Below are 25,393 nucleotides of genomic sequence, written 5' to 3'. Positions count from 1 at the left end.
TTCTTAAATTTCCTTAATTTAGACATTGTTTTATTCTCCATCATGGAAGAGGAGAATAAAACACGCACACACACACACACACACACACACACACACACACACACGTCTTTTGCCAAATCTCCCTGAACACACATGCATTTCCTGCCCCACTCAACCTGCCATTCCCCCAGTATAATTAAATCATGATTTTGGTTAGATCAACATTCAATATTTATCTTATCACGCAGTGTTCACAGCCAAGTCATAACGCATATAATGATTACTTCCCTTTTTCTGCTAAATTTTCTTCCTGGAGTTAAAATCATTTTGGTTTTATTTACTTGTTTATTTTTCTGCATATTTGTTACTAATTTAGTCCCTAACTCTCCCCACTCACCTCACAATCATCTCAAATGCTGCAACTCCATCTCATTTTCTAGAACAGATCTTTCCTGAAGCTTCTGGCCTTGCCAGCGTAGCCTGGGTGCTTCCTATACCTGCTGCAAAGCTATTGACTTGGGACCTATTGTCTCACTGGGCCTTCCTTTCTCTCTTGTACAGGGTCCTCTTTCTCCATGTCCTCTTTCCTGGTTTACTCCTCTATTTTTGGTGGAGCATATCCTTCACAGTAGTTTCAGAGCGCGTGGAAGATAACATTTGGAGACATGTTCGAAAATGTCTTCACTCTACCCTCCCACTTGATTGAGAGTTTAGGTGAATAGAAAATTCTAGGTTGGAAGTAGTTGCCTTTCTCAACTGTTTTCTAGCTCCCAGTGTTGGGAAGTCTACTGCTATTCTGATTTCTCTGTATGAAATCTGTTTATTCTCTCTGGAACCGTGTGAGATCCTCTCTGTGTCCCTAATATGCTAAAGTTTCATGATGATGTACCTACGTGTCTTTGGGTTTTTTCCTTCTTTGGTTGTTCTGGGCTCTCAGTGGGCTCTTTCAACCTGGAAACTCATATCTTTAAGACTAGGGAAATTCTCTGGAATTCTGCTTTTGATTGTTTTTAACCTCTGTTTTCTCTATAATATTTGTGGAATTCCTATGATTTGGATGTTAACCCTTTTGAATGCATCTTCTAATATTCTTTTTTCCTTTTCTCTTAATTTTTTCCTCTACTTTCTGAGTAATTTCTTCAATTGTTTTTCAATCATCTGTTGATTTTTTAAAATTTTTTCTCCTATCATATTTAATTTTCAAGAGCTCTTTTTTGTTCTTTGAGAATCCTTTTTTCTTACAGCAGCCCATTCTTGTCTTTTAAATGTAATATCACATCTTTCTAAGTATATGAGTTTTATTCTCCCCACGTATTCTGTTTTCTCCAAAAGTTTTGGTCTTTTGTTTGTTTGTGTCTTTGCTTTTCATATTAGAAGCTTTCTTCAAAAACCAAGTGTTTCTTGGCCGACTGCTTATGACAGAGCACTAAAAAGCTGTTAATTGTGCTTATTAGCGCATGACTAGGGCTTGTTAATTGTAGATTTCCCTTGTAGGGTGATCTGACTAAGCTAGTCCCTTGGGAAACTTGATGTCATTTTATAACATTTCCCAGAGAAATTTTATCTGGTCTCCTACTGGAGAGTAAAAGGCTTGTTTTCACTATTCAAGGGAAGAAGGCTGATGGTCTTAACATTCAATGTGTAAACTTGCACTTAATTCCTATATTTTCTGTGCATAATGTCCCCCAATCTAGAAACTGTTTTATCTCCTCTAGAGAAGATCTCCCCTCTAGAGTGATCTAGTCTTTGTTAGGAATGGAAGCGTGGAGTAGGGGGAGGAACTGGGGTCTACCCACTTTTTGAACAAACTTTAAACCAATCTGCTTGTTTTCATTGCTGACTTTGTCCCTTCCCTTCCTGGACGTATCTTATGTCACTAATTCCTGAGTCTTTGGGAGTTCTTATATGTAATTTGGGATATTCATGTCTGAGTTAGAGCTTAATTTTCTCAGGCCTGCTCACATGGTTTTCACTTATTAACATGGTATTTATTAAATGTGTTCTCCAGCCTCCCAAATTTTGTTGCTGTTGTCTCCTTTTCTATGTCTTTGTGGGTTTATACCCTTGTTTTGTTCGTTTGTTTCTTTTAGTTTATTATTTTTTTAATTTTATTGGGGAATATTGGGGAACAGTGTTCCTCCAGGGCTCATCAGCTCCAAGTCATTGTCCTTCAATCTAGTTGTGGACGGTGCAGCTCAGCTCCAAGTCCAGTCGCCTGTTTTCAATCTAGTTGCAGGGGGCGCAGCCCACCATCCCATGCGGGAATTGAACCGGCAACCCTGTTGTTCAGAGCTCGCGCTCTAACCAACTGAAGCATCCAACTACCCCTAGTTTTTGTTTTAATGGAGTGGTTTCAGGAGGAATGAAGTTAAAGAGTGTGTTTAATCTGCCATTTTTAACTGGAAGTTCAAGCCTGTGCTTGAATTTAAATGCCACTGTTTTATACTGCCTACCAAAAAATAGCCAGTACAGTGTCTAGTGAAGAGTGAGCATTCAGAAAACCAAAGAGCACACTAGGATAGAGAGATGAGAAGGACCCTCCCCACAAGAAGTCAGTTGTGTGTGTATGTGTGTTCAGGGGTGAGTGTGACATTGGCAACACAGTCCTGGAGACAGACCTGGGCAGGGGGAGGAAACTCACGCTCAAAGCCCTGGGGACTACCCTGAGATGCCCAAGTCTGCACGTATGTTCCCCTGTCCCTATGATGTGACATTTCTCTGGGTCTTTCTCTGGATCTGCCTTTCTTCTTCACTAGACTTCTCTCCAATTTTCCAGCACATTTGTTAACATCTTACTGTATCTCTGTGTATTTGCTAATTTAACCCACATGGAAGCCCTAGTAGGAAGCATTTTCATCTCCCTTTGCAAATAGGGAAACTGAGGTACAGGGAGGTGCCATGCCCAAAGTCAACGAATGGCAACCAGGACTCTGCACAATAGATCTGACCCAGGGCCTGTGCTCCCCACCCAGCCTGGCCTCGTCCCCCAGTGTCTCACTTTTTGTCTTTCAGATTATCCTCTCTCCCACCACCAAGCCCTTCTCACGCACAAACCTCTTGTCTCATCACTTTGCCTTGCTCCTTGCTCTCAGTGGGGTTTTCAAACACATTGGGCTTACAAGTCTCATCTGTAGAAGTGGAAGTTTGGAGCATGCTTCAAAACACGCTGCCCTGGAGCACCGCCTCCCTCACACTCCAGAGGGACGTTCACAAAGTCCCCTGCTCCAGGTCACACAGTGGGTACGTGGCAGAGCCCTGGTCTCCTACTTGCCCCATCCCCCGAGCCAAGGTGTCTCGAACCTTCCCCTCACGTTTGGCCTCTGATGGCCTAACTGCAGAGCTCATGACTCTGCCCTTTCAGCTAGAATCCGGTTTTGTGTACGCTTGTCTTGCTCTTGTCTTAGGTAAATTGCACATGCTTTAGACCAGTGCATATTCTCCACGTGATCTTCTATCCCACTGCCTAGCAACTGAGAAAATTGATCACATCTGTGGGGAGAGCTCCTGCACAGACCATGCATCCCCCTCCTCTTTGGGGATAACTGGCTTACGGTTGTGAGCCAGAATTTCTGCCTTTTCTCTTAGTAGTAAAGGCCTTCTCCCCATGGTCTCCTCTCCCCAGCTACTCCCCTGTCCTTTGGCAGGTTCCATGATTTCCCCTCATTGACTATTAGGCACAGAGGGGCAGGGGAAAGGGACCTGACACTTAGCTGTACCATGGCCTGAGCTCTACATATATCACTTCATTTATTCCTCACTCTGACCCCCATTTTATATCACAAGAAACCCAAACCCAGAAAGGTTTATTACAGAACTTGTCAGAAGTGCTATAAGGTCCTACAGCCGAAAAATGCTGGCACTGGAATTACCCTCATGTCTGATTTCAGAGCTAGTGAGACTGGATAAAGGGATAGGATTAGGTCGGAAGTTCATGATGAGGAGACTCAGAGGGCACCCTGAAAAAGTGGAATGGTGGAGAAAATAATGGAATCAAACCATATTAGGCAGGATGGACACTAAATCTGAGTGCTGTGAATTGTGGAAACATGGCGGTGGGAAGGGGAGAATCTCAGCCATTTGGGATTGGTCCAGGGGGCTTCTACTACCATAATTACCCAAGCCTCTGATGCCTATCAGAGCCCCCAGATCTCTTTACCCATCGCTAGAGAGCTAGAAGGAGTTAGCATGGGCAATCATGGCTACTGAGGGGTTAGTGTCAGCAGAACCCAGGGACAATAAAAGGACTGGCTGAGCTGCCAGCACTCCCCACATGGGGCAGGGCGCACACAGAGCAAGCAGCTGTGGCCTCCATAAGGCAGAGCTCCAAAGGCTGAATTGTTCTCTTTTTCCTCCTCTGGGACTCCAGGACCAGGATGAGGGAAAGAGGGCATTTGGTCAAGAACCTGGTTTACATTTCAGATAGAGACTCTAATTGATTCGGACCTGAGCCTCTTCACTTCTCATTACCACCAGGAGCCACTGAGTTCCTTTCATGTTCCAGGAGACACAGGCCTCTCCTTCCCCAGCAAAGGCTCTGGCTTAACCCATTCCTGGCCCTCCGATGTATGTGTCACAGGGCCAGTGTACGGTTACAGAGCAGGGAGCAGTGGGGAGGTCTCCATGGCTTCAGCAAACACAGAAAGAATTAGTACCCACTCCATGCCTCAGCTTCAGGCATTTGCTCCTTTCTCTCTGTCACCTGCGTTCCCCTTGTTTCCCCACCACCCTCCTGTCTTTGCAGCTCGACTACACAGACTTAAAGAAACTCACCTCCTGGGCAGTTTGCAGATCAGCGTGCTAAGCCCTACTTATTTTCCAGCGTGTCATCTGGTGCATGTCATTTAATTTCTTTGACTGCATATTCCTTTCCTACAGAGTGAGATCATTGGATCTTTTCCTTTCCGTTTATATTCATTTTCCAATACAAAAGCAATATATGCCTTTGGTAAAAAATTTTTAAAAAGATTTAATGATATTGAGGTCATCCTATTAACAGTTTGGTGTATAGCTTTTCAAACTTTTTACAAGTGAATTTAAAATACATAAACACATAAGGTTTTGTTTTGCTCTGTTTTACATAAATGACATAATATTATACAAACTGTTCCAAAACATACTTTTTAAAAAACGTAATATACCGTGTTTCCCTGCAAATAAGACCTAGCCGGACCATCAGCTCTAATGCATCTTTTGGAGCAAAAATTACTATAAGACCCAGTATTATATTATATTATATTATATTATATTATATTATATTATATTATATTGTAAGACCGGGTCTTATATTGTATTAAAATAAGACCGGGTCTTATATTAATTTTTGCTTCAAAAGACACATTAGAGCTGATGGTCCAACTAGGTCTTATTTTCGGGGAAACAAGGTATTATGGATATTTTCCACATACAGATATACAGTTCTACTTCAATCTTTTTAACAGCTGTATAGGATTCCATAAGAGATACCATGATTTATTCACCTGTTTTCTTATTGTAAGCACATTGGCTGTTTCTAATGCTGTAATGAACTTGCTTTGGAGTAAACTCAATATGGAGTGATTGCTGAGCTCATGATTCACACAGAGGCGATGTCTGTCTTGGGTAACCGTTTCCTCCTTCTGCGATCTTTAATCTGTTTTCCAAATATACGCTTTGTTTCCAGGGCAACTGTAATCTGGCCTGGGGTGTCGAGCACCCCTCAAGCAGAACCAATGCAGAGTCCCTTCCAGGATCTTTCACACTGGATGCAGGAGAGAGACGCCCTGTTTTCTCTTTGGTTAGGAAGGTGGGATGGCAAAAACCCAGGAGCTGCCAGAGGGCTGGAGAGAATAAAGCCAGCACTTAGAACAGCGGAGATAAAGCAGACCTTTTTTTTTTTTTTTTTTTTTTTTTTTAACCAAAGGTCTAGATGATTTCTAAGGTCTCTCTCTGCATCTACCATTGTGTGACTCTGGGATAGTAATTATGGAGGGGACGCCAGGACTCCTCCCCCACTTGCTTTCTACTCCATCAAAATCTCCTTCCAGTAAATCCCAGCTGGGAGCTTCTGAGCCCTTGGAAGATCAGGGGTCTCTCTGGTAAAGACCTCCCTCTGTCCTTTTCACTTGGCTCCTCTCACTGTAGAGATTCTCCAGTCTCTCCTCATTGAAATTGCATCTGTAACATGAGAACTAATTGGTTTGAGAGGCGTCATTTGAAAACTATCACCAGTCATTTATATCTCAGTGTAGCTTCCAGGTCTTGCCATGAGAGTAAACAGGGGAGAGTAAGAAGGCAGGGGAGAAAAAGCAAAACACTGGACACACTCAAATAGTCCACAAACACTGAATAAGAACCTCCAATAAGTACTTCCAAACTCCTGGTTCCCACATCATGGACCACTTTAGCTCTTGGTGCCCTGACCTCCTCTCCATCCCCACTCTGGCCATCGTCTGAGGCGACTGACGCATCCACTGAGCATGCCAGCCAACATCCTTAGACTTCCAGCCTCCACCCCTTCCCTTCTTTCTTCCCTTCCTGCATAAAATGAGAGTAAAAGTATTTACTTCATAGGGTTCTCCTAAGGATCAAATGATTTAGTGTATGTAAATATGGTTTGTAAACTGTAAAGCACGCTGGTATTAATACCCAGGAAGAGAGGAAATGCAGGGAACATAGAGGAGGCAGAAAGGGAGGGAGCAGTGGATAATTAGGAGGGCAGAGAAGGGCAGGCCAGAGGACCCCACACTGATAGAATTGGTCATTGGGAAAGCAGGGGCTGGAAGGGGAGGCAAGGGGCTTCGGAATGCAGAGAGCGTTCAGCTGTCTACCCAGGAGTCAGATCCCCCAACTCCAACATTATTCATCTCCCTGGAGGGGGTGGCCTCAATGGGTCTCTGTGACCTGGTCCAGCGGTAGCTGCCTGAGGCCTGGCAGCCTCTCGCATGGGACATCTGTCTATCTATGCATTCCTCTCTCTCCAGCTCTAAGAGCAGGCAGGGGGCTCACCAGCAACTCTCTCTCCCCCCACCTCCCTGTCTATTTCTCAGACTTCCTGAGATGGAGAGAGATGGACAAGGACATGCTGGAACCTGGGAACATTGGTGGGCTGGCTGCGGGTATGGATTTAGACTCTCCGCTCCCTACCCACGACCACCTCAAGGGCCACAGCGGGGCAGTCGGGGCCAGACAGCGTGGGGATGCTCAACTTCCCCAAGGCAGGGCTGGGATATCAAAGCTGGAAGCGCGGGGGCATGTCAGCCTGGCTTTGTGCACTCGGCTCCCATCAGTGCATGAAAGCCTCGCTGTACACAGTGCATTCGCTGCGCTCCCAACCTGCATTCCAGATTGGTCACGGCCTGGCCCCAGCTGCATTCCTGGGCTGGAGGAGGCACAGGGGCCTGGCCTCTTTGTTCTTCCCAAATCATGGCTCAGAAGCATGACAAGCTGATCACATTACCCAGCTGAGGTCAGCCTAGCAGGAATGACCCCCTCCTGTCCCTCCCCCACTTCAACACGTATCCCACACCACCCAGCTCCTTACCTGTACCTTTACAATAGGCTGCAAACAGTCTTAGTGGAGGAAAAATAAAATCTCCCAGAATCCAGTTCTGCTGCTTCCTTTCAAGGATAGGTGCTGGGTGCAGTGCCCAGCCCTTCATTCCAGGGCTTGTCCAATTTCTCGCCATCTTCAAGGTCTTGTAGCTGCTCTGAGGTGGACCCAACTGTTTGTTGTTAGACCGCTTAGAGCCCACACTATGTGTACCTAGGTGGCGTATGAGACCTGAGGTCAGTATCAGAACAAGCCCAGCTTTCACAGTTACCATAGATAAGATGCTTTTCTGCCGTAAGCCCCATTTAAATCCCTGTCTATCTCTCCTTCTTTTCCTATGCCTAGTTACAAGAACATAGGCTTTGACTTCTGACCTGCCTGATTTGAATCCCGGCTCTGCCACTTACTCGCTGTATGACTTTGGATGACGTGCCTAACTTCTCTGGGCCTCAGTTTCCTCATTTGTAAAACTGTGAAGTTTAAAAAAAAGATATTGTATGATAGTTTTCTGGTATGTTGTAGATACATGACAACTGTTCCTTTCTTTCTCGCTTCCCTTCCCCCTGGAATGAGTGGCCTCAAGCCGAGTCTTCATGGATAATTAATATCCTCTCCTCCTTTCTCTGAATTCCTACAGCCCCAAGAGTGAGGGCCAAGCTATCTAGAGACAGCTATATACAAATTATCCTGTGTTGTTCTGAATAGTTTTCTATGTCAGTCTTTGTCTCCCCAGCAAGCTTGTTGGCATTCCAGGAAAGACCTTTTACTTCGTTATTTGTTCAACAGGCATGTATTGGAGAGAACTGCGCTGGCCACTGGGATTTCAGCTGTGGAGAAAGCAACAAGGTTCCTGCTCTCATGAGGCTCCCAGAGGAGTGAAGAGACAGGCCCTAATCCATCATGCAATGAACGGCAGTGAGTTTACCCCAGTGGCAATGACTCTTCTGATGTAAAAGGATAGGCCATTGCGAGACTGTGACAGAGGACTCTGGGGGCTCTGGGAAGGCTCCTCTGAGAAATGACATTTGAGCTGAGATCTGAAATATGACAGGGAACCAGTGGGAGGAAAACAGTGTTGGCACAGAGCATAAGTGCAGCTGTGAGAGGGATGGGGGACTTCATAGCCCCATAAGGAACCTAGATTGTATTCTAAGAGAAATAACAAGCCATTGTGAGGTTTCGAGCAGAGAAATGGTATAATCCCGTGTTACTGTGTAGAGAAAAGAAGGCAGTGGTGTCGGCCAGGACGGAAAATGGTGGGAGTTGTTAAGCTACTGGAGCAGCAGTCCAGGCTGGAGATACAATCTCTTTGTTAATCTTCACAGTTGTCCCAGTTTTACAAATGAGGAAACGGAGGCCCAGAGAAGTTAAGTACATCATCCAAAGTCACACAGCGAGTAAGTGGCAGAGCCGGGATTCAAACCAAGCAGGTGAGATGTCAAAGCCCACGTTCTTGTAACCTGGCATAGGAAAGGAAGGGGTGGCTTACCATGTCGCTCCCAGGAGAAGTGGACAGTGGTCTAAGAGGTAGAGATTGATGGCTGGGACAGTGCAGAGAGGCAGACAGGCAGGGGCTGCTCCACAAAGGCCACTTGTAATGGAGGGGCCTGACTGGCCTGGGAGGAGCATGCCTTGTTCTTTCCTGAGTTAAGCAAGAAATGTGAACGCCCTTGGAATGGCCCACCCATCATAACTAACAAGAGATTATTTTTAGAGATTTTCAGCACCAAGGACTCTTTTTGTTGTTCTTACTCTCACCCCATAAATTGTTTTGAAGGATTTTTATTTATTAAGTCAATGACATTCATTAAATTACAAATTAACTTTGTTGCCTTGTGTTTTACTAATCAGACCTACAAAACTGGTAATCTCAGCTTCTGATTGAAGGAGATAACTGCTGTTACCACATTGAGATGATTTAATTCCAGCTAAAGCAAAGAAAGGTGATGCTTTAGTTAGTCTGAGCAAACGTCTTATTTGTTTTTCCCAGTGCATTTTATTGAGCACAGATGAATAAACCACAGTCCCTGCCCTAGAGAAGATGTAAGTCTTACAGGAGATGCAGACAAGGAAATGCCCAGTTACAGTAGAGTATGAGGTCTTACAATTAAGTTCACGAACTCATCCTAGAAAAAGTGCTACATACCTCATTGCTGAGTATCACTACGGTCACCTTCGAAGTACTCCCCTTGGGAAGCTATGCACCGACACCAGCACCTAGTCCACCCTTCAAAGCAATTTTGGAACTTTTTCTGGAATGGCCATCAGAGCTGTCATTGTATTACCCTTGATGTCCTGAATGTCATCAAAATGTCTTCCTTTATCTTCAAGTAAAGAAAGAGGTCATTGGGGGCCAGATCAGGTGAGTAGGAAAGGTGTTCCAATACAGTTATTTGTTTACTGGCTAAAGACTCCCTCACAGACAGTGCTGTGTGAGCTGGTGCACTGTCATGATGCAAGAACCATGAATTGTTGGAGAAAAGTTCAGGTCATGTAACTTTTCATGCATCCTTTCCAGCACTTCCAAATAGTAAACTTGGTTAACTGTTTGTCCAGTTGGTATAAATTCATAATGAATAATCCCTCTGATATCAAAAAAGGTTAGCAACATCACTGCAATATGTTCGCAAACTTAATTGCAGACCTTGTATGACAATGTCATGCTGTCCTAGGACCCCAGGGTTGGGTGGCAGATTCAGGAGACATCAAATTCAGCCTTGCAAGGTACTATGGATTGAATGTTTGTGTCCCCCAAAACGCATATGTTGAAGCCCTAGTCCCAAGTGGCAGTTGGAGGTGGGCCTTTGGGAGGTAGTTACATATAGCTGAGGGGGTCCTCAGGGTGGGGCCCTCATGATGGCATTGGTGCCCTAATAACAAGAGATACCAGTGAGCTCTCTTTTTCCATGAGCATGCACTGAGGAAAGGCTGTGCGAGGACATAGTGAGAAGGTAGCCGTCTACACAGCAAGTGGAAAGTCCTCACCAGGAACCAAATTAGCCAGCACCTTGATCTTAGACTTTCAGCCTCCAGAACTGAGAGAATTAAATTTCTGTTGACTAATACCACCCATGTGTGGTATTTGGTTATGGCAGCCAGAGCAGACTAACAAAAGAGGGTAATCTACCTCTGTCCCTCCAGATCCTCTCTCTACCTGTATTGTCCTGCTCTATACTCCAAGGCCTGACTCAAAGAACTATATCAATGGGGCCTCCTTCTGCCCTCCAGCTTCTAGCCTGGACCAAAGAGGGTGAGGGCAACTCCCTTCCCAATCGGCCACTGTGGGTGAGCTGTCTGATCCTCTATTGAAGGCCATGGTGCCTAACAGGCAGCCCCTTCCTAGCCCTATAGGTCCTGCAGGGGGTCCACTAATGGTCCACTTCCCGTGTCTCTTTAGGCCTAGGGTTGATGAGGTCTTGATATGCTGTTGCTAACTGTTTCACCCCTAGTTAGTGACCCTTAATACTGCCAATAGTTTTGTCAATAGTCATTCCTTAAACTCTCCTCCATTACCCGGTTTGAATGAGCCATCTGTTCCTGCTGGGAACCTGACTTATATACAAGGTTGTGGATAGCTTCCCAAACAGCTGACTTTTAAGTTGATATCTGAAGGATGAGTAGGAGTTAGCCTTATTGCAGAAAATACATGATGCCTATGCGATTTTTAAAATAAACACTAAAATATCTTCCCAACTTCCATTACTACCTCCAGGGACACTTGGGGACTTTGTGTGTCCAAGTTGGGAATCACTGGCCTAGAGCCTAAAGAGGCTGAAGGGACCCAGAGGCTTTCTGGGTGGGGCCTTGGCTTTCTCCTCTCAGTCAGACCCTGAGGTGGGAAGAAAGAAAGTTGGGACTTCACCCACCGGAAGTGGTACCTTGTCACTTCCATTCGGGGGCTATCCTAGGACCGGAGTGGAGTCTCTGCCATTTCCACTCCCTTCTCCAATTCAGCTCCTGTCGCTGCAGAGAGCAGGCCCTGGTGGGAGACGGGTGAAAATGACCCCTTGGGGAGGAGCAGCCCCTCCGTCCCCTAACCTCTCTCCTGGTCCATCAGGCTGAGTGGACAACTGCCTGAAAGATCGGGTTTCAGGGATAACAGGCCTGCCTCCTCCTGTATGGCAATTCTGGACATTGGGACACCTGCCGAGAGAGGCCCACCCACCATCCCAGATTCTGGCCCCAAGATGGGGAAGGGCTGAGCCAGGTTGTAGGTCTGTCCAGGTCCTCCCCTCTCACCTGCCCAATCTAGTCCCTGTCTCCTCCAATCAGATAATTGATGTTCATGCTTTTCAGAATCTGGCCTTCCCACCAGCTTGATTCAGTACCTGCCTATGTCCTGCCCTCTCCCCCAGCTTCTGGGACTTTCCATTTGAGATACCACGCAGAACTCACCCTGTGTGTCTTTGATGAGAAAGCACCCGCCAGTCTTGCCTCTGGCTTTTTCCCAGGTCTCATCCTCTAACTTCCCATCAAACTGCATGTCCTGATTTCTGCCCACTCTGGAGGCCAGCCCATCTTCCCTGTCATTAGAGGTTCACAGCTTCTGATACCATCTGCACCCCTCAATGAGGAGTTTAGTGCTACCTCCTACTATTATTTACATAATAATGCTAGCTTCTATTTTTTTTTTATTTCTGTGCCAGGCACTTTGTAGTGAGCCAGCTTTTATGACCACCCCATCAGGCAGGTATGGTCATTACCATGTTATTGTTGAGGTAACTGAGACCTTAGGTAACTTTCTAGGCGGAGAAGTGTTGGCGGAAAGATTTAAACCCAGATTCTTCTGTCTGAAAGCCCTGGCTCTTACTGCCACTCCCCACTGCCTTGTATTGTCTTCCCAGTAGAGTGTACATTTTTGGTGGCTAAAGACCTTATAATGTAGCGCTCGTGGGTTCTACACGCTGCCTGCCAACCCAGGGCACTAACTGGGTCCCCACCAAGCAGCTCCGGCTGTCATTTAATACTTAAATTAGATCATGTCTGTGCTATGCTCAGAACTTTCTGCTGTCTTCCCTATGTGATCTGCTAAACACACACACACACACACACACACACACACACACACACACACACACTCCTCTTACCTGGGGGAGGAGAGCAAGGCCCAGGCTCTGGCCACCGTGTGAGGCTGCCTCCCCACTGGCCTCTCACAGCCTTATTTGCTGCTGGAGCCAAGTGAGCTGCACCATTTCCATAGCAGCTCATTTCCCAACTCAGCTCTCTGGGGCGTGGGGTCTTCCCACACCCCTTGCTAATGCAGCTTTCAAGACCTCCCTTCTCCCTTTCTCCCCAAGCCCAAAACACCAGGTGTCCTGTCCTCCAGCCGCACGTGCCACCCCAGTGTGCCCCGGGAACCCTCCCCATCAGGCTCTTCTTGTGCTGTCCCCTGTGCCCCAAACATCCTCCCAATTTTTGCCTATTCAAGTCCTCAAGGTCCTGTTCAAATTACACCTCAGCCCTGAGCTTTCCCACTTCCCCTCAGTCCCTTCCACTCTAGTAGCAATAGTCTCTCCGTCTCTGCTGGTCCCCTCCGCCCCAACCAATGCCACGGTGGCACTTTGTCAGCCAGTCTTTTACTTACACATATGTCAGGCTCCGCCTTTACACGTGAGACCCCGCAAGGCAGAGAACAGCTCTTGTGCCTGCTGTGTCTGTGGTGGCTGGAGCCTATTCATACGTGTGGATCGTAAAGAATTACGTTGAGTTCTCTGAGGGAACAGTGAGGTCAAGAAGAGAGGAGTTGACCCTGGTCTTGAGGCAAAGTTCACAGCAGGCCTATTAGGCTGCCGGGAACACACAGCATCCTTGGATAGTTGTAAGTTCAGAGAAACAACAAACAAATGTTGAGTATAAGTGAGGTAGGCAGAAGTTTATGATGGCCCCACGACTTTTGTCTCTTGGTGTTACTCCTGGGATGATGTATGTGGTACTATGTGAAAAAGAGATGTTATCTAGATGAACATAACATAATCACAATGAGCCCTTTAAAAGCAAAGAGTTTTCTCCAGCTGGTGGCAGAAGGGAGGTCGGAGAGTTGAAGCAGGAGAAAGATTCCATAATTGTGTGCTGGCTTGAAGATGGTGGGGGACACGCGACAGGCCTTCCACTGCTGAGCTAGCAAGGAAACAGCAACTTCAGTCCTATGACCACAAGGAACTGAATTCAGCCAACAACCTGACTGAGCTGGGGGCAGATTCATCCCAGAGCCTCTATAAAGGAAAACGGCCCCACCAATACCGTGATTGTAGTCTGTAAGCTAAGTTGAGGACCCAGAGGAGCCACTCTGCACCAGCCCGACTTCTGCCCCACAGAACTGTGAGCTAATGCATGATGTTGCATAAGCTGATAGCTTTCTGGTAATTTGTTATACAGCCGCAGAGAAATAATACAATAAGCATGTCCTAAGCATTGCATAGGACATATACTAAAAATTACTCAGTGTTTATCTGCAAATAAAATTTAACTGGGCCTTCTGTCTTTTCATTTGCTAAATGCAGCCACCGAGGGAGGTCACAAGGACAGACCAGGTTGGAGCTGGGCCAAGTAGCCACTCAGGATTTACCAACTGGCACAGAGTTCCAGCCCTGGGAGTGGTCTGCACATCTTCTGCCACCAGAGCAAAAGAGAAGGTTTCTAGGCACCCTGTCCAACACCCCCACACTGTTTATAACAACCCCTCCAGAGCAGGCGTTCTTAACCTGGAGTTGAGTGCCCTGAGGCATCCACAGATAGAATTCTGGGGGTCTGGGAAGCTCAGTGTGGAAAACAAAAATTTCACTGCCCTCTAACTGAAAGGTAATATTTCCTTCAATTAAGAAATAGGCATTATCAATACCTGTGAATTTGTAACCAGTAGAAAACACATAGCAATTTTTGCCAATATCACAAAATGGTGTTTTGAAATTTTAAGAGTTATTAGATCTTGTTATGTAATGTGTAAATAAAGAAGCATGTATATTACTAGATCACACATTTTTAATGTTTTGACAGCTATTACATTTCCATGTAATAAATTTCCTTTGTAAATCTGATGTATTTTTAAAAAAACGTTATTCCAGGAAGGGGCCCATCAGCTTTACCAGACAGTGTCTGTGGTTTGAAAAGGTTAGACCCTGGTAGAAGCAATGTGGCATAATGGAAAAACATGTCAGGAATATCAGCTAACTGGGTTCAAGTCCCAGCTCTACTGCTTCATTGCTGAGAGAGTGAAGTCATATACTTAACCTTTCTGAGCCTCAGTTGCCTCTTCTGTAAAACAGTTATGGTGAGAACTAAAGAAATAATATACGTGAACCACCTAGCACAGGCTGGTTCTCAATAAATGAATGCTAGTTGTTATTATTAACAACAATTATGACCAATAACTGTACTCATGGTTCCTCAGTGATTATCATATAGTATTATACTGGCAGTGCCAAAAAATGTATACAAGGGGACACTTTGGTCAACGTTGCTCAAGCAGTAGTTCACCGTAATCAGAAGTGTCTGGATGCTGATGCACTTTGAGCTCCTCTTGTAATTGCAGAAGTCAAACGTGACTTGTATTCATCTTTCATTATGGGTATATATTGAGTATTACAATTTTAATAGTTTTTAAAATGTGTATACGTCTTTTTGGCACCCTCTGTATATTATAATAACTATAATCACGTGCCATCAGTTCCTCCTTTCCCTTTTCCAGTATCTTTGCATAGTTGCCCTTGGGGTCCAGCAGGGACAGTGGTTTCCTGTGGCCTCCGAGTGGCTTTACCGCATGTAGCCACAGCCTCCACCCTGGGTCCCACAGGCTCTGTCCCTGACTCAGCCCTCATAACCCTACCACTATCTACCCACTGCTCCAGCAAATAGACAAAAATGCACACCCACCCCATGTGACATCCTACAGTCTGCTAATGAGAAACAAGTGGCCTGCTGTGCTCAGTGCAAAGGGAGGAGGACCCATCCCACTACAGCCCAAACCCACGCTCCTGAGGCAGCACAGCGTGACACAGCACAGTGTGACACAGCCAGGACTCCTCTGCCTAGACGTCTCCTTGCTCACCAAGGCCCTGTGCAGAGGGGACGCTGGGAGTGGTCCTCTGTCCCTGTACCCACCACAGCCCTTCCTGTTATGGGGCACTGGACCAGGCCTTGGGCGTGGGCAGAAGGGCAGCCAAAGCCTGAGTCACTGGGAGGGGACAGTTGGGTCTTGAGCTGTGGTCTCTGTGGAGAGGACTGGGAGGATGGGGGGAGTGGAAAGTCCCTCCCTTCGATCTGAATCCCTTAAGCACCGCTGTGGGGTGAGCTGGAACCCGGCATCGGCCTCAGACCGCCCTTCTTCTATCTTCTGCACTCTGTCTCCTGGGCGTACCCCCTTCTCTAGGAGAACTTGGTCCCTCCTTCTTGGAGTCATTAGCTCAACAGGAAAACAGAGGCCCATTGACTCACCTCAGGTAATAGAGTGGAGTGAAGACCAGTCTACCGCCTTAGATTTTGGGTTGAGCTGGAGATGCTGCTGGACCCTTAGCTCTGGAAAGAGGGAATGTCCGAGAGGCGGGAATGGCCTAGTGTCTGTCTGCCTGGCCTAGCGCACTGGATGCCCCACAACCAGAGCTGGAGGCATGAGAAGGGCAAAACCAGACCCCCACAATTCTGCTGCCAGCCTCAGCTATTGTCTCATGTGCATGTCACTCTCCCCACCCTTGGTTTCACACCACCGGTGTGTGCTGCCTATGTCATGGGTTTACCTCCACCACATGCTGGGCCCCTGGCCCTTTGGGACTCTCTTCCCCAACTCAGGGGCCTCAGGTTGTCTGTTTGCCCGGATTTTAGCATCTCCCATAGCTTTGGGAGAGGGCATTCTTCTTCCCTTGCCAGCCCATGGAGCCCTGCTCAGTCAGGCTTGCACAGGGCCCATGAGGAAGGGGGCTTGGTTTCTGGCACACTGGCAGGGACCCCAAAGGACTACTCTCACTTACAGCTGCCCCTGGGTTCCCAGGGTAGGCGCCAGGTGACCCTTCCCCCCCGCTCTCTAGGTTCACAATCCTGACATCTCCTCTCAGCTCTCTGCAATGACCCCTCCCACTATAGTCCCAGAGGGGTTTTGGACCAATTCTGAGAAAAACAAGAAGCATATTAGGGGAAGGATATGGAATGAACCCCCCTTTCCAGGGAAGGAAGAACACTCTCAAGCACCTACTATGTGATCTCAGACACTGTTCTGGGAACTTCCCAGAGAACATCTTTGCTATTCCTTATAAGAACCTGCAAAATGGGTATTTTCTCCATTTTACAAGTGGGAACACTGAGGTTCAGGGAGTTCTTTAATTGGCCACGACTGAGCAGTAGACTTCAAGCCATGTCTATCTGGTTTCATAATTCATGCTTGTTCTACTACGCTGTGCATTCTTAGGCTTGCCAACCCACTGTCTCCCCAAGCCTCTGCCTTCTTGGCCCTGCCTGAGTTTCCCATTTGGGAGACTTTCAATTCCCCGCTGGGACTGGAGCTCATCCTGAATCCCTTCCAATATGACTGGAGCCCGGACACACCAAATTCTTGGCAGTCACTTCCCCTGGGACTTGTCCTTGGTCTCTGTGGCCCCCAAAGCCCAGCGCACCCCTGCACCAATGGGCTGACCGCAGAGCCAAGCGGCTGTCCTTTCTGACTGTTTTCCTGCTGCTCTGTCCCATCCACAGGATTGCACCTTCTTGGAATGACAGTGGCCCCAAAGAAGGCTGTCTCGCTGCAGCCTTGTGGGGCTGGCCATGGGGCAGCAGAACACTGCTCCCAGGGCCCATCCTGTGGCTGCCTAGCCCCCTGCCTCTCCCTTCTCATTCCAGCTCCCATCACCCTGGAGGCTGAGTCTGCAGGAGTGGCATCAGTTTCTGACTCAGCCACCAGGTTCCCAGCCACCCCTCCTCTCTCCTCTAATAGTCCTATGGGGGTGCCAGCCCTGCCTGGAGATCTGGGCCCATTACAACGTCCAGGCCTACTTTGCTCAAGAAGTGGGGATTGGGCATGAAAGGAAATGGCCAGGGACAAATGTGGCACTTGGGAAGGTGGTCTGGAAAGGCCTCTTGGACAGGGTATGGGTGCAGGAAACTTGATAGAGAGCAACTGTCTAGACCTGGCTTCCCTGGGCTTGGAGGGAAACAAGACCTGGGGGTGGAGGGGGGCCAGGAGACGCCCTCACCTCCCGGAGCTGCCTGTTTACATTTCGTCTGCTCACACTGCCTTTTCCAGACTGCTGGCCCAGCTCCCTCACATACTGTTGTTGTCAACACCCTCTCTGTTGCCTGGTGCCCCAATGCAGGGACACTACTACCCCTGATGGCTCTGCCACAGCCCTGGGAGAAGGGACTAGGAACAGCAAGGGCCCCGAAGAGACCAGAGCGCCTAGAGCTCTCATTACCCCTTTGTTGCCAGGCCTGTCCCTCCCTGGAGAACTTCTCTCCTTTTCGTTGCTTCTCTCACATGATGTTTAGCTCTCCATCCCCTCCTCCACCTGTGTCTTCTTCAAAAGTCTAGGCAGCAAAGGCTCTGAGAGGTGGAGACCGTACTCCACCACACAGGGAAAGTCACATTCCTCTAACTCGTGTCTGCCAGCACCCACGACCACCCTTCCCGTGGGGCTGTCAGCAGGTAGGCAGCATAGATCATTCCAAATGAATGGCCTGAGCTTAGCTAAGCCCTTTCTCCACTGAAGGCCAACCGCCTGTGTTGCCCGGGCAATGTGCTTTCCTATCCGTTCTGGGACCTGCTTAGTCAAGGATTGTCAGGAGGGACTGAGCAAAGGATTGGGTGGGAGGGGTGCACTATCTCCCAGTATGTCACCCAGGGATGCCAGAGCAGTTATTTCCTGGAAGAAGCAGTTATTTCCTGCAAGAAGAGAGGCCCAGGGACAGACTGAGGATTGACAGAGACAAAGAGAAAAAGACAGAGAAACATGAGCTGGGGGGAGACAGACAGACAGAGAGACAGAAAAGCACCGAGAGGCCCAAATTGACACCACATGGCCGCTATGCTGGACCCCAGGGCCCAGCAAACAAAGTTTCGTGCTGAGTCAGTTGCTATGGTGACAAACATGCAGGAAATATCCAAGATAACTAGAATAGTGGCAATAACATGTGTTTTGGATAAAACCTCCTTCTCACCCTACCCCCTCTAATGTATGCATTGCATTACTTGGGATAAACTAGGCTTTTGCACAATCACCTTCCCTGAGAGGCCTGGGGTGGGGTTTCTAAGGTCATGGGGGGAAAGGAACAGCTGCCCTAGGGAACAGCCTGGGCCAAGGCAGATTTCTGCTTGGGATAAAAGGGTACATTTTGTGCCTCTCCCCTCACTTCTGCCTTCCTGAGTCTCGATTTGGGCTCCCATATCCTTCTGCTCAAAGGCCCATAAGAGTCTGAATTCCTGTTTGAGGTGATATAGAAAGTCTGAGGGCAGGGGGAAGGTACTGGGGGTTCTTTATGAGCCTAAAAATCATCCCAATGGAGTTCAGGTTCCACAGTGAAGCCAAAGCTAAACTGAGGGCAGGTTGCAGCGTTCAGAGGCACGTGCCCTGAGGATGCTGGTCCCTTCACCTGGCGACCCCTGCCCGCACTCCCAAAGCAAAGGCAAGACTATCCAAGGGGAGAAGTGGAGAAGCACAGGAGGAACAGGGTTCTTTGGGGTAGGTGACCCTGACAGAGAAGACAAGCTATGGCCTGGCAGAAACACAGGAAGTAGTAGATCTGGGGAGTGGAAGGCGGTGTCAGGGGGCAGTCCCAGAAGAAAGAAGTGCCTCTCAGAAAGCCCCTTACCAGCCCCATCTGCTCCTGAGGGCCTGGGAAGGCTGAAACCACCACAACGGCCCAGCTGGAAGCCAGTCAGGTGAGTCCCTTCCTGCCCACCAGCGACTGGAGGGCTCTGGTTCCCTGCATGTCTTTTGAGTCTCTGGCAGAAAGGATTCCATGGAAAGAACCCAAGATTCCTAGTCAGGTCCACCGCCTACGGCTTGTACAGTCTTGGGCAGGCCCCGCAACTCCCTGGGCCTCAGTTCTCGGCTCCGTTGGGTGGAGCTAACAATAACTTATCTCTGTTAGTAGGAATAAATGTCACGGGACACGTGGGAGCACTTGGCACTTCGTAAGGCTCTGTGTCCAAGTTGTGGGTTGCTGTCGTGACTCAGGCAGGGAGCAGTGGACGGGCCAAGGGAGCAGGGAGAGGTTGCAGGCAAAGGTTCGTGTGAGGAGACTCTGGTTTCTGGAATGACATTATACCCAGATTTTCCGATCTAAACAATCAGCTTCAGTTGCGATTTCCCATCTTGGAGAGTTTCTGGGAAGTGATGCGTGAGAGAAATGGGTTTGGAAACAATCCACCTGGACACAGTGGTCCTTGCTTGGTTTGGAACAATGTGCCAGAACCAAGTTGTGGCCTGGGGGGGACCAAAGGGACAGTTCTGTCTGCTGACTGTGTCTCGTGGGATTGTCACGTCAGCCCTGCCTACTTTGAGAGCACTGAGCCAGGCTTGGCAGCAGTCCTTAAATGACCCTCTAGGCCCAAATGAGGTGGGTGGCACCAGCTCCCTTGGGAATATAGAGGTCTCTCAAACTGAGACTGGATTTGCTTCCTCTTTGCTGTTGGGAAGAGTGAAATCCATCCCACTCACATCCCAAGTTCAAAGCCTTTCTTTGGTACCGTGCTGCAAGTGAGGTAGATGGAGGCAAGGCAGAGACAGGTGAGACAAAACGAGATAAATTGGCCCTTAGAGCCTAACTCATTCAGTAACAGCCAAACGTGAGGAGGGATTGGCTTAAGGGGGCCGGAATCCCATTTCCCAGATCCAGGACTGGGGCCAGACCTCTGGAGAATCAGAGGCCTGGCAGCACCTTGAAGGTGGCACACTAGCTGAGTGAGCAAGGAGAAAGGCAGACCGGGACTGGGTCTGGGCATCCCACCCAGCCTAGGTTCCCCAGGAGGCCAGAGAAGGTCTGCCGGGCACAACACTACCTCCCCAGCTGGCTGCCTTTTGTGTGTCTGGTTTCACTCTCTCCCCTGCTTTTTCCACACTGATTCTCTTTGGCCCTGGGGTGATGTTTCCAGCTCTTCATCTGTTTCTATGTGGCACCAGCAGAGCAAGCAGCCTCAGTGGCAGACGGCTGACTGTGTGTGTGTGTTTGTGGGTGTTGGGGGCAGAGGTGGGTGGTGGGGTGATGGCCTAAGGAGGACGAGGAGTTAATAGCCCCGAGACTAGCAGTCCTGGCTGCTTCTCCAAACCCTGTCAGGAACATCCGGGGGCCAGTGGGGAGCCAGAGAAGGCTGGAGCCTGGAGGGAGCCAAGTGCCACGTACCCTCTTTCTTCATCATTCCTCAGGGTTTTGAGAAAGAACAGGGATAAGCTGTAGATCGTGGAAGAGCCATAACCTGAACAAGAAGAACCCAGTCTCCCTTCCCTTTCCGATAGGCCCAGCTGGGATCCTCACCCAAGCCCCTGGAGGTGTGGGCAGAATACTGGGGCACAAAGCCTGCCTGGCAGATTTTGGGTATGGCGTTCCATGGCTCGGAGGTAGGGCTAAGTACAGGCAGCCTCTTTTCTCTGCTTGCCAAGGAGCTTTCTCCCAGGGGATTAACAGGGCCTTCCTGCCACCCTTTCTGGCTGCTGCAGGAGCCAGAATACTACCCATGGCTGCCAGCCAGCCTGTGTCTGGGGAACCAGTGCCCCCTCAGAGACTTGCAGATGCACTGCTGGGGCCTGAGGGCCGGGGAGAAAGATGGAGGCCTCTGGGGGAGTCCCTGGGGCCACCAGCTGGGAAGTGCTGGCCCTGAATTTTGGCCAGCTCCTGCTTCTTGGTGAAACGCCTTCTTGGCCTGTGTCTGAGGGTGGACAGGGAGTCCGGAGGGTGTCTTGTGGGCTTGTCTCCTCTCTCTCACACACTCTTTCTTCCTGTTTTCCCTGAAGACAAGGAATACATAACCTACGTATCACCTGGAAAACAGAGGGTGGGTCCTGGAGGCAGTAGGCTTCATGTTTGCACAGATGTGCTTCCTGTTGGAGGCCAAGACTAAGCTAAGGGCTGGGGATGCTGTCGGGCAGGGATGGGAGTGGGGCTGAAATGAAAGGAGCAGGGTCTGTGCCGACAGGGCCAATGGGATCGGAAGGAGCTGCTACATGTCTCCAAGTCTTCTTGAAAGAAACAACCGTACAGCTGCAAGGGAACTCTCAAGTCACCTCATGCGAGAGATGAAGAACCAGGTGAGGCCCAGTGAGGTTAAGTGACTTTCCAAAGGCCATGCAGTCACTGGTCAGTAGAGCCCAGATTCAAGTCCCATTGTTCTGTCATTAGACCACTGTCCCTCCTTTTTCTCTTCCACCTTCTCTCAGGGCCCTGCAGCCAGGGGACCCCAGCATGAAGGGAAGATGGCCAGCTGCTCTGGTGCAGAACAAACAATTCTACCCCCCTTGGGAAACGGTCAGGAATACATAGCTGGTGAGGAAGGCAAATCAAAGCTTGTGTTCCGGAGGGGAGCTCTCTAGAACCAGCAGTACCCATAGAATGGGACCATTCAGAGGGGCTCCCAAGACCAGTGCTAATTCTATGTGGCTTGCACTTGTCTCTCCCCTTGTCCCTCCCTGTACTCTGCTAAATAAACAAACACAGTACTCAGGCAGCTCTCTGCTGGCAAACACCCCCGACTTAGCAACCGCTCCTAGAATAAATAAACACTCACACACTGCACGCTTACACACACTCACTCACATGCCCTCACTGGTGCTCCCAGCCGTCCACAGAACCCCCACCAGGCCCCAGCCTCAAACATACAGGCTGCTGTCGACGTTGTGACTGACATTGCCACCTCCTGCCAGGGTGCCAGGGCAATGTGCGACCTCAGAAGTAGGAAGACCCAGACGCCAGGCTTGGGGCTTTCTCCTGCAGTCCACAAGCCTGCACAGGCGGGGCGGTCTCTTCTAAGTATCATGAGGTTAGCCCTGAGGGACCATTGGAACACTCGGGAAATAAGGGAGCTCCAGGATGATCCAGTGACTAGTTCAGCAAACAGAAGCCCTGGATGGGAGAGGAGGTGACTTGCCCGATATCTTGAGAATGAGCTTTATAGAGGCAGAACCAGAACGCTTCACAAGAATTCCTCCTACTTCCCCACCAAAGGCCCTTCCCCTGCCAATCTTTGGATTATGTTCACTAGTTGTAGCCTTTCGTGGTCAGGAGAGTTGAAAGAGGAAAAGCACCATCCAGATGGCAGAATCTCAAGAAACGACAATCAGATATTCAAGTCCCCTGTCTAGTTTTGGCATGACGTTCTCCGCAGGGCCTGGGCGACATGGAGGAAGAGTCCTCTCACATGCTGCCACATGGCCTTGTCCTTCCCTTGGAGTTTTCCTGGAGCCGCTTTATCTTCTTGGGAAGGGTGGCTTCCTGTGACACCCAGCTCACAATTCAGTGCCAGGTACCTCCTCTCAGTAAGTCGGATGGGAATTCAGTTACCTGGAGCCTGTGTTCCAATTAGGGAACAATGAAGGCAAAAGCATCTTAGGCCAAAAGGACAGAGAGTAACACCAGGAAGTTGTGTTTAATACCTAAGAAAATCAAGACAACTCGGGGTGGGGGGGAGGGTTGTTTAATCTTGTGTTGAAACACAGAGCAGGTGGGAGACCCCTGGAGACATCCACACAGACCCAGACCAGGCCTGGCATCGGGCAGTGCGGCATAGCAGAAGCAGGTAAGTGTCAGCATCAAGCATACCTGGTGTCTGGTTTGGGCTTTTCTCTTATTAGCTGTGGACACGGGGCAATTCACCTAACTTCTTGCATCTCTAAAATGGGGATAATGCCCATCTTTCGTGGTTGCTGTAAAGATGAATCAAATGCTATATATTAAGTCTCTAGCACTGATACTGTTGCTTTCAACAGTGATGGATAAATGCGGCATGATTTGAAGTCCGAGCTCTACTCCCCTTTGTTATATGAAAAGCCATGTTGACCAAGCTGAGACAAGATGATATGTGTGAAAATGCACTGTAATAAAAATCACCTACAGAATTGGGGCATTGTCATTGAAAATGGCTTCGTTGAGTCTGTTCTGGTCAGTCTGGCTTTAGTATATTCCCAAGTCTTACTCATCAAGGGCTGCATATGGTTAATGTAAACATTACATCATGTTCAAATGACCATTACCATAGAAATAATAGCTGCATATAAAATATCAGTCCTGTGAGTCAAGAGCGTGTTACTGGAACTTGCACTGTGATTTGGACATACTGAGACAACAGTGCCCGAGAAGTGTGAAAAGTGGGTCTGTGGCTCCAAAGTTCAGGTGTGAGCTCTCCAGCAGTAGATGTGGGGATGAGGACCACCAGATACAACTCACCTGTCCTCTCAGTCTCAGCATATTCCCGACTGGCACTCACAGGCCTTCCTAAGAGTTCCCTCGCTTCTCTGTCTTCTCCTGCTATCTCATCTCTGAGCTGTTGTAAGGGCTAGAATATCTGAAGGTCTGCCTGGGAACATTTGGGGATGTAAACTCTCACAGTGGCTGGGGTACGTGCTTGGCTTTGGAAGGATTGGCTACCCTCCCAAGGACCAAGAAAATATTTACAGGATGTGGAGCCTGGCCTTCGCCTTGGTGCAGGTGGGCCGAGCTCCGATACATCTAATCTCATACCAAGGACTGGCCCCGGCTCCTAGCCAGATCCGAGTCCAGTGCCTTGTGTTGTTAACACGTATGCTTATTGGCTCCTTGCTGCTGTTGTTAGTGAAGTCCTCAAAACCCCAGAAAGCTGAGGCAGGGGAAGCAGTTGTTATTGTTATTCCCCGGCTGCCTCGGCTGCTGCAAGATATTCTGCCCGTGTGATGACTTTACTTGACTGGGATTTCGCCCACGCTGATGAAGGGCCGGTGCTGTTTCTACGACTCTAATTGACTGGGCCCTGGTGGTATGATGAATTGCCTCCTTGCTTGTTAGTGGTATGATGATATAGCCCCCTAATCTCTGTCTTGTCTTACTTACTTTCACTTTGTAATAAAACTCTTTAACCCCTTCATCCCGGCTTGTGGTGGTGTGTCTTGCGTATTGGGCCTTGAAATTAAGTCTGTGCACAGCAATCGATAATACCTGTCGATACAGCTGTTCTCAGCATACGCAGGCAATAATTTCTCAATTCAGGGCAAGGAGACTCCGATAAAGGCAAGGAGGGCATTCGGGTGGGGTCTGGCATGCTAACAATGCTGGGTCTACTCGGAAGGGTCACACCGGAGCTGAGGGTGTGGACTTGGGGTGCACACCAGGGTACCCGAAGGCAGGCCCAAGACAGACCTACTGGCCAGACAAGTCTGAAAAACCAAGCCTTGTTGAGTGTTGCTGGCTGTAATTCTGCATGGTCAGGGAGCAGAACTCTTAGCCAGGAGACCAGGAAGCCAGGTATCAGATCTGAAAGAGTCTGGGCAGGGCTGTGGGATTTTGATATGGGAGAAGAGACTGGCTGAAGTGCAGACCCGAAGGCTCGACTTAGTGGGTAGAGGCCCATGCGAGTACTGGGTGGGTTAGGGTATGACAGACAGCGCATAAGGCAGCTCCTGAAGGGTAACCCAGCATCCGTACACTGAACGGTACCAGCGTGAACAGCTGCAAAGAACAGCATACACTTGTGCTTAATTAAGATCACATCTCTTCAGTGCCACTTGTGCTTGAGAGAGTCACCTACACTCTCTAAGTCTCAGTTTTCTCGTCTTTAAAATAGGGACCACCTCATAGGGTCATTGTAGTTGCGTGAGCTCAATGGCATAAAGGAGGCTAAAGTGCTAAGCGCTTTGCCTGGCCTTATGGCTCAATAAGAGCTAAGCATGATTGCTAGTCAAATATTTATTGAGTGCCTATTCTATGTTAGGCTTTGTACTTTGTATA

General features: G+C 48.6%; 2 long non-coding RNA genes across 2 annotated transcripts; both read left to right on the top strand.

Moving 5' to 3' along the window:
* The first annotated feature begins 7,630 nt into the window (after positions 1 to 7,630).
* Positions 7,631 to 8,937, top strand: LOC141569254 (uncharacterized). The gene is made up of 3 exons (XR_012492763.1): positions 7,631 to 7,743; positions 8,294 to 8,422; positions 8,833 to 8,937. It is a non-coding gene; the product is annotated as an uncharacterized LOC141569254 (long non-coding RNA).
* A 12,679-nt stretch (positions 8,938 to 21,616) lies between these two features.
* Positions 21,617 to 24,647, top strand: LOC109433888 (uncharacterized). The gene is made up of 3 exons (XR_002135741.2): positions 21,617 to 21,729; positions 23,134 to 23,213; positions 23,404 to 24,647. It is a non-coding gene; the product is annotated as an uncharacterized LOC109433888 (long non-coding RNA).
* The last annotated feature ends 746 nt before the right edge of the window (positions 24,648 to 25,393 follow it).

Source organism: Rhinolophus sinicus, linkage group LG16 (genome assembly GCF_036562045.2).
Source record: "Rhinolophus sinicus isolate RSC01 linkage group LG16, ASM3656204v1, whole genome shotgun sequence".
NCBI classification, from domain to species: Eukaryota; Metazoa; Chordata; class Mammalia; order Chiroptera; family Rhinolophidae; genus Rhinolophus; species Rhinolophus sinicus.
Note: the sequence above shows the minus strand (reverse complement) of the source record. Positions and strands in the feature narration are given on the sequence as shown.